Below are 8,493 nucleotides of genomic sequence, written 5' to 3'. Positions count from 1 at the left end.
ATAGTTTATTTTACTGTACAGAAGCTCTTTGATTTAATTTGATACCATTTATCAATTTTTGCTTTTGTTGAGATTGCTTTTGGCATCATGAAATTTTTGCCCATGAGGGTCATCTTTTCTTATATGTGGGTTTTACAGGGCTGACTGCAGAACTTGTGTATGCATGGATTTTGATATATTCCAGAGGTCCTGGAATCAATCGTCTGAATATACAAAGAGCCAACTGTAATATGCTTTCATCTAAGCCAGTCGTTTATCGAATATTTTATTCCAAATATATTTCATTATATTATTTATTTAATATAAAATTGTCACTAAGCAAACAAATGGCATTTTATCAGATAGTTGTGTGTTGGTTGGGTGTTCAAGCTATCTTGTTTAAGTTCAATCTCAATCACATCATAACTTTCTAACTTGAGTCTTCTCACTTAACCTCTCTGAAACTTAGGCATGGACTCTGAAATTAAACAAATATAAGATCTTATATGTATATTATATGTATGATTTAGTTTAAAGTCCCAGTTTAAGTTGCAGAGTAGAAGAAAATAAATCAGTAAAACAAAATTAAAGGTAATATGAACAGGGCCCTGGAGAGCAGTGTTGTCACAGTCTGTTTTAAAGTCTGAAAGTCAGTCTCAGTTGGCTGTTGAGAATATCCCAGCCTGGTCAATGGAATTTATTGTGAATTATATTTGCCATATTTAAGATTATTATTTGAGGTGAGAAGTAACACTGAGCAGGCAATACATTCTTAGAGGTTTTGTGAGTTTTTTCCTCTAATTTATCTTTCTGAGAAAAGCAGACTTGATTATTTCTTTATGACTTGCATGCAACACAAGTATACAGAGATTATGTCTGATAAGCAGACCCTTGACTGGACAAAGAATTTATCATGTTTAAACCACTACTCCCAGAGACTGTGTTTCTTATAGAAAAATATACAAAAAAAGGACATATTGAAAGAACTATGTTTTAGTATATTTCTTTTCTCTTTTCTTTCTTTCTTTCTTTTCTTTTTTTTAGACACTTCGCTCTTCTTGCCCAGACTGGAGTTTCATTGGTGTGATCTTGACTCACTGTAAACTCTGGCTCCAGGATTCAAGTGATTCTTTTGCCTCAGCCTCCTGAGAAGCTGGGATTACCGGCGTGCACCACAACATCAGGCTGATTTTGTATTTTTAGTAGAGACAGAGTTTCACGACGTTGGTCAGGTTGGTCTCGAACTTCTGACTTCGAGTGATTCACCAGCCTCAGCCTCCCAAAGTGCTGGGATTACTGTTTTAGTATATTTTTTAAGGACATGAGAACACAGAGAGCAGTAGTAAAGTTTATCTAATAATTCAAAGTCTGAAAAAAATCAAAAATAAGTGCATACTCATCAACAAGACTTGGGTGCAAGGTGGCATCCCTAATGTTATTAAACATTGTCTTTCAAAGCATGACAGAGCAATTGAGCAAATGAAATATAGGTCCAGATGATAAAGAACAGGTTTATTGGCTTGTTTGTTTTACTATTTATGACAATGAGATGTAAACCCTTGTATTGTATATAATAATCATGACAGAAATGGAACAGTTAAAAACACATTCCACGTGAAAGTAGGGTGACAGACCTAAGTGATTTGAGGTTAGGACGTGAACCTGTCATTGAGGAAACCTCCACATTTCTTGTTAGGTTCTTGAAAATGTACCTTGACATCTTCAGACTTCTGAGCTTCTCAATTAGGTTATTTTCCTTTCCCCTTTCTTTTTTAATAAGAGAAAGTATGCTTTTACTTCTGACATCTCAGAGATTTCTTGAATTTTTTTGAATGTTCATCTGTGAGTGTTGAAATATTGCAATGTAGTGTTTGTTAGTAGCATTCGTTATAGGATTAGTGTATGTGTTGTCAAAGTATTCTTTGCAAAAAGTTAGGAACATAACTCACAAATATGTCGTGTGTTACAGATTTCTTTATCTCTTTAATGAGGAAATCAACAAGATAACAAAAGTTGGTTCCAAAGAGAATGCTAAATATAAGATTTCTAAGTTAGATACTAAATTGCTTAATTTCCTACAGGACAGCATTTGGTGATATCTTTTGAATTTCTAAAAATCTTTTAGACTTTAAATTTTAATGCTCAGGAATAACTTTAAAGGACACAAAGTAACTTTTTGCCAAATTTTTATATTTTATATAATTTATCTTAATTTTGTACTTCACCCTTATAGTGCCAGCTAGGATATTTGCAAGTCCTTCTGAGGTTTAAGAAGAAATAGTTTATACCTGCACTTCATACACTAAAATAACTCAGATTTTCTCAATCTTTTGGTATTTTTGGAGAGGTGTTGTCTAAGATGCTAGCACTTGGCTGGGCGCAGTGGCTCACGCCTGTAATCCCAGCATTTTGGGAGGCCAAGGTGGGTGGACCATGAAGTCAGGAGTTCAAGACCAGCCTGGGAAAGATGGTAAAACCCCATCTCTACTAAAAATACAAAACTTAGCTGGGCATTGTGGCAGATGCCTCTAAGCCCAGGTATTCAGGAGGCTGAAGCAGAGAATTTCTTGAACCCAGGAGGTGGAGGTTGCATTGAGCTGAGATCACACCATTGCATTCCAGCCTGGGCGGCACAGCGAGACTCTGTCTACTAAAAAAGAAAAAAAAAAAAAAAGACGCTAGCAGTTAGGCTCCTCTGGCTGATATTCCCTATCGGTTGATATCTCTGTTCCTTATACCAGATATTAACTTCTTTAAGTTCAATAACCTCCTTTTCAAACATCACACCAAGGAACTCAATATGTGGTGTTTTTAGTTGAAAATTTTGAAGTTTCAAGTTTAACTAAAAACTTAGAAGGAACAAAACACTGGAAAACAACTTTTATTTCATTGTTGGTAATACATGATACACTGTACTTGCCCTTTAAGAGATGTATTGTTCATTGCTGTCCCCAAAATTTGTTACTGGCCTTGACCCTACCTCCTGTTCTAAGCATAGGGGCATATCTCACCCACAGTTTTTTAAACTTTCAATTTAAAAAGATTATTCTCTCTTCTATGTAGGCCAAGTATTATACCAAATATTTGAAGGAAACCAATGAGTCAGAGTTCATCTCTTTTCTTCCAAGGATGCTTGCCACTCAGGTTGGACATGTCGTAAACCCTCAATAAGCAAAATTCAGCCACACTGAACTCTATGGAACAATTCACATTTTTTTGGAATTTTTATGCATATGAAATAAATGCACGAAATATGTTGCTATCAACTGGCATATTTATTGTACTAGATCAAATAAAGTATTCCGGTTGGAATTTTGTTGGACTGTGAGAAACCCTTTCAGTGGCAGTTTTTCTCCAGCGTTGTTTGTTCTTGATGAAAGTTTTAAGTGAATTAAGGAAGTAAAGGGTCCCAGTGGAAATGGTGTGCTATTGGACTCTGAAATCAGAATGCCTGGGTTTGAATCTGGGCTGTGAAACCTGAATGGCAATTGTGCCTCTCTTAGAGTTGCGATAATTAAGTTAGTTCACATGCTTTAAGCACTTAGAAAATGTGTGTAGCATAAAAGTTACTATGTGTTTGTTGTTTTTATTATAATTATTAAATATAACCATGACATGTTAAGAAGCCTCACTCTTATTCTAAAACGATTATACAAAAACCTTTTAAATGATTATAATATTTAAACTTAGAAATAAAGATTGTATTGTATTTTCATAGAAAATATGAATCTCAGCTGGGCGTGGTGGCTCATGCATGTGATCCCACTACTTGGAAGGCCAAGGCAGGCAGATCATTTGATGTCAGGGATTCAAGACCAGCCTGGCCAATATGGTGAAACATGTGTCTACAAAAAATACAAAAATTAGCTGGGTGTCGTGGTGAGCACCTGTATCCCAGCTACTCAGGAGGCTGAGGCACAACAATCACTTGAACCCAGGAAGTGCAGGTTACTGTGAGACATGATTATGCCCCGCACTCTGGCTTGGGTGGCAGAGAGAGACTCTGAGAAAGAGAAAGAAAGAAAGAAAAGAAAGAAAAGGAAGGAAGGAAGGAAGGAAGGAAGGAAGGAAGGAAGGAGAGAAGGAAGGAAGGAAGGGAGACAAGGAAGGAAGGAAGGAAAGGAGGGAGGGAAGAGAGAGAGACATGGAGGGAGGAAGGGAGGGAGGGAGCAAGGAAGGAAGGAAGGAAGGAGAACATATGAATCTCAATAGATGAAACTTACTTTAGTGAAGACAATGAAAGGAAAAAAACATGTTTCTTAAAATGTAGTCATGCAATGGATTGACATAAGGACTTGATAGTATGGAAAGACAATATATGGAGGGTAAAGCAGAAAAAGTACGAAGAGTTGAATTAGAAAAGAGTTAATTTAGAAAAGATAAAGACTGTCACAAAGCAAAATGATATTTATTCCTTATGTTATATATCATAGTATAATTTAAAGGTTTATTTAAGTCTGGATAAAAGATCAAGCTTTTAAGAAAATCCTTTACATGTATTTTTAAGGAGTATTATATACAATACACTAATCTCAGATGTCCTAGAAACATTATGTCCTTTTTCTTACTTTTCTAGCCAAGGACTCAGAATCACAATGACTCAAAGCTTTATTGTAAAAACGCCATCACCATTTTTTGATGCTTGAGATACCGCATCTTGTATAAAGATTCCATTTTAGGGGTCTGATTTGGAATTCAGATAAATGAGCACAGAGCATTACACTTGCAATTGGAGATTTACAAGATAGCAGGTAATGCATGCTTGGCTATCTGAATTCAAAATCTAAAACTTCCAGATAATAGCCATCTTAATCACCTAACTTTGGGTCACAGTATTTTCTGTTTTTTTTTTTTTTTTTTTTTTTTTTTTTTTCTTTTTTTTTCCTGTACACAAAATCTCTGAATCTCTGTATATCTTCTAGCACAGATTTTTAGTGACTATTTAAAAGTTTTCTTTAAATTATCCCTTAAGCTAGAGGCGATTGTTTTATTTCAGTTAGAAAGCAAAAAGTTAACATCCATTTGATGCTAGTATGTTTAGACATTATGTGTTTAGACTACAATTTTTATTCATAACCTGTTTTGATTCAGAAGGTACTAACACAAGACATTTTGCAAACTTAAATAAATTTGTAATAAATAAGTTTGCCCCCCTCTTTTTTCAAAATATGAAGTAAAGATTTATGAGTACTAAGTGTATACTTTGCTATGAAAACGTAGAAAGATAATGTTATTACTGTTTAGTAAATAGTTTATAGAAGAAACCAAAGAATCATGATCTCCAGAAACAGAAATTTTATCTATTAATAATTGTACTTTTGGCAAATAGGAGATATTAACTAAATATTTGATGAAAACCAAAATAACTGAGCAATTGTGAACCTGGGGATACTATATTGCTCATCTCCCAATGAATTTTTTAACTATCTTAAAGCATTGCTATGAGTATTAAATGAGTTAAATGAGTTAGAATTGAACCAGGAACATCCTATTGAAAATACATTATTGTGTTACATGATTATGAGTATTATTAGTGGCAGTTTTATTGTAGGATTCCAGAAGAGGCTACTTACTCTTTGAATGCACCCATGCTTTCAAGATGAATCAAAAGATTATTTTATAATACATGAATTTTGGCAAAATTATGCATATAAATCTCTCATATTTAAAAAAACTGAGTTTTCTAAATTTATCATTATGCTTTATGACATCAATCTGTTGAAAACTTCTCTTTATAATGAACTTTTCCTATATTTCTTATGTTAAGAATAAATATCTCAATGGGCATTTGAAAGATATATACATGCAAAATAATGTAAAATTATACCCACATAAGGACAAATATCTTGAATGCAAGGTAATAAATGCATTTACTTTAGATGAACTTAAAGTGTGTTATCTTAATAGCCCTGTGAAACATTTCAAGTGTATCTGAGATACTGCACTGAGTGAATGTTCCCCTGGTGTGGAAGGATTCTAGCTGATTAAAACAGTCAATATGATGTACTAAGTTTCAGTTCTCTCAGGCCCCTGTGTCTGACATACGATTGTTTTATGGCTCTTGCTGAGGGACGAATAACAGCCAGGCAATGGTCCTCTCTCTCTCTCTCTCTGTTTTTTTTGTTTTGTTTTTTTTTTCATTTTTTCACCCTCTAACTGTATTTTTTTTTTCTGATTTTCTTCTGCCTTGCTTTACATTTGCAATTGAAAGCTAAAGAGTTTATCTTTTTAAGTTTTGTGAATTTAAGTCTATGATTTAGGAACCCTGAGAGAAATCAGGGAGAATTCTAAAATCCTATTCATATGGGCCATCACAATGACATCTAGATTTAGCAAAAGATTTTAGCTGTAAGAATCATTGCAAAGCTGGTGTCGGTACGTGTTATTAATATTGAACACTCGACAGTGTAAGGTATTAGAGATTTTATTTGAATTTAAAATTTTCTGTTTATGTATGTTACTTTGGAAAGCCATTATAGAAAAATGATAAAATTTCTCTAGAATCTATTGCTATAATTTTGAGACAAGATAAAGTGCACTTGTACCAAGTAACCCTTTAGCATCCCATAACTTATGTGGTCTAACATCACAACAAGAGGTAGAATTGAAAGATAGGCAACATAATATTGGGATTTGTTCTTAATTAATTAATTTTGCACACACATGTATCTCTTAGCTTATTAAGGATGAGGCAATATGCTGGAATATAACATAGAGGTGTAATGAATAAGCATCTGGACTAAAAGCCAAAGGCCCAAAGGATAAAAATCAGTTTGCATCTGAAGCTTAAATTCATTATCATGGAGTGATACATGCATAAATGTGAAATTTTATTTTAGATATATTTTGAAGTCAGTAAAATTAGGTAGAAATATTTAAAATTTTGAGATACAATACGGGAACAATAATTTCTCATAAATGCTAGATATTAGCTTTATCCTATAGTTACTAAAGCTTATTATTATGGTACCATACAGTTTCAATCTTAAGTGAATGTTCTTGTTCCGTTGTAACCTATATTAGGGCAAGATATTTTTTGACCAGCTCTACAAGAAAACAGAAAAATAAGGACTTTTATGGTGATACTAATAATCTAAGTGGAATTAAATTGTTAAATATAAATTTTAAATATTGTGTTATGTTCAGTGTTATAAATACTGATGCATTAAACAATTCCATATAGATTAAAATTGTTATATAAATAATCTCTAGTATTCTGCTTCTAATTTGATTTACTTTTAAAAATGTTTGCTTTTTTTGAAAATAAATATGATAGCCTTCCTAAAATTATTTATCTAACACACTCACTCTAAATACTTGAATTAATTGTAAATGCATCTTCCCATATTTGTTTGAAAGATAATTGTTTTTGTTAATACATTTGACAATTTTTACAATCTGTGTTATTATTGTAGTGTCTTTCTTTTTTTATTACAAACATACTATTATAATTAAACTGACATTTAATTTTAACATATGAAAGTATAAGGGGTGATTTTCATTTCAGATTATATTAAAAATTAATTATATTTAAAAGTAGAATATTCAGATATTAAAAGTAAGGCAGAGAGACAGGTCTTATTCATGTTGCTAATATTTCTATGTTGATATTTCTTGTTAGTGCACCTGATGGTGTGATCACTGGTCTTGGACAAGTCCATTGATGCCAGGAGATGCTGTATGAGCAGAAGCAAATTTGTGAGAGATGATTGTTTCAATTTTGAGATGTTTACCTTGTGAGGTGTCTTATATACAAAGACAGTGAACAATTTCTGATGTCACTCAGATATATAAAATCTTAAAGATTCATTTTGGCATGTTAATAAGAAAAAAAGGAGCATACATGTTTGTGGTCATCCAGTATAAGTGTAGAGAGTTAAACGAAATGAGAACCTTGAACAAAGTGCAAGGAGAACTTGAAATAATGACAAAGACATAGGAGGAAAAGTTGCATTGTTTCCTGTAGGTCAGGGAAATCAAGAGCTTTAAGCCTTGAGTAACTGCATTATCAGATGCTATTAAGTGATCACATATCATAACAATGAACAAAATAGGAGGGGAGAACAAATAAAATGTTGAGGGGCATGAGATTAATATAAAGATAATTACTGATTTAAATCTCTTTTAGCAAAAAATGTCTTAATGTTAAAACATTTTTCATATTTTGTGAGGTGATAATTCAGATGCCAGAGGCTGAATGATTATCAGCTGGATTCCTGGATTTGAGGAAGTAAGTGAAGGTGTTCACCTTGAAGCATACTAGCAGATTACATTTCGACTCTGGAGGAGGAGGGAAATTGAGAAGGCAAACATTGCGCAAAAAACTGGAGTACTAATGACAGAGGACTAGAAAACAAAAGCACAGTTAGTTGATCATGTCTTTAGTTAAGAAGGCCTTTAAAAAACACAAACATCAAACAATAATTAGTGGTCCCTCGGATTGTACTGCTTTTTTTTTTTCTGCTTATTATAGTTATTGTGCAAAAGAATTCTTACAGAAACTGATTAGTTTCC

This window comes from Mandrillus leucophaeus, unplaced genomic scaffold (assembly GCF_000951045.1).
Source record: "Mandrillus leucophaeus isolate KB7577 unplaced genomic scaffold, Mleu.le_1.0 Scaffold358, whole genome shotgun sequence".
NCBI classification, from domain to species: Eukaryota; Metazoa; Chordata; class Mammalia; order Primates; family Cercopithecidae; genus Mandrillus; species Mandrillus leucophaeus.
Note: the sequence above shows the minus strand (reverse complement) of the source record.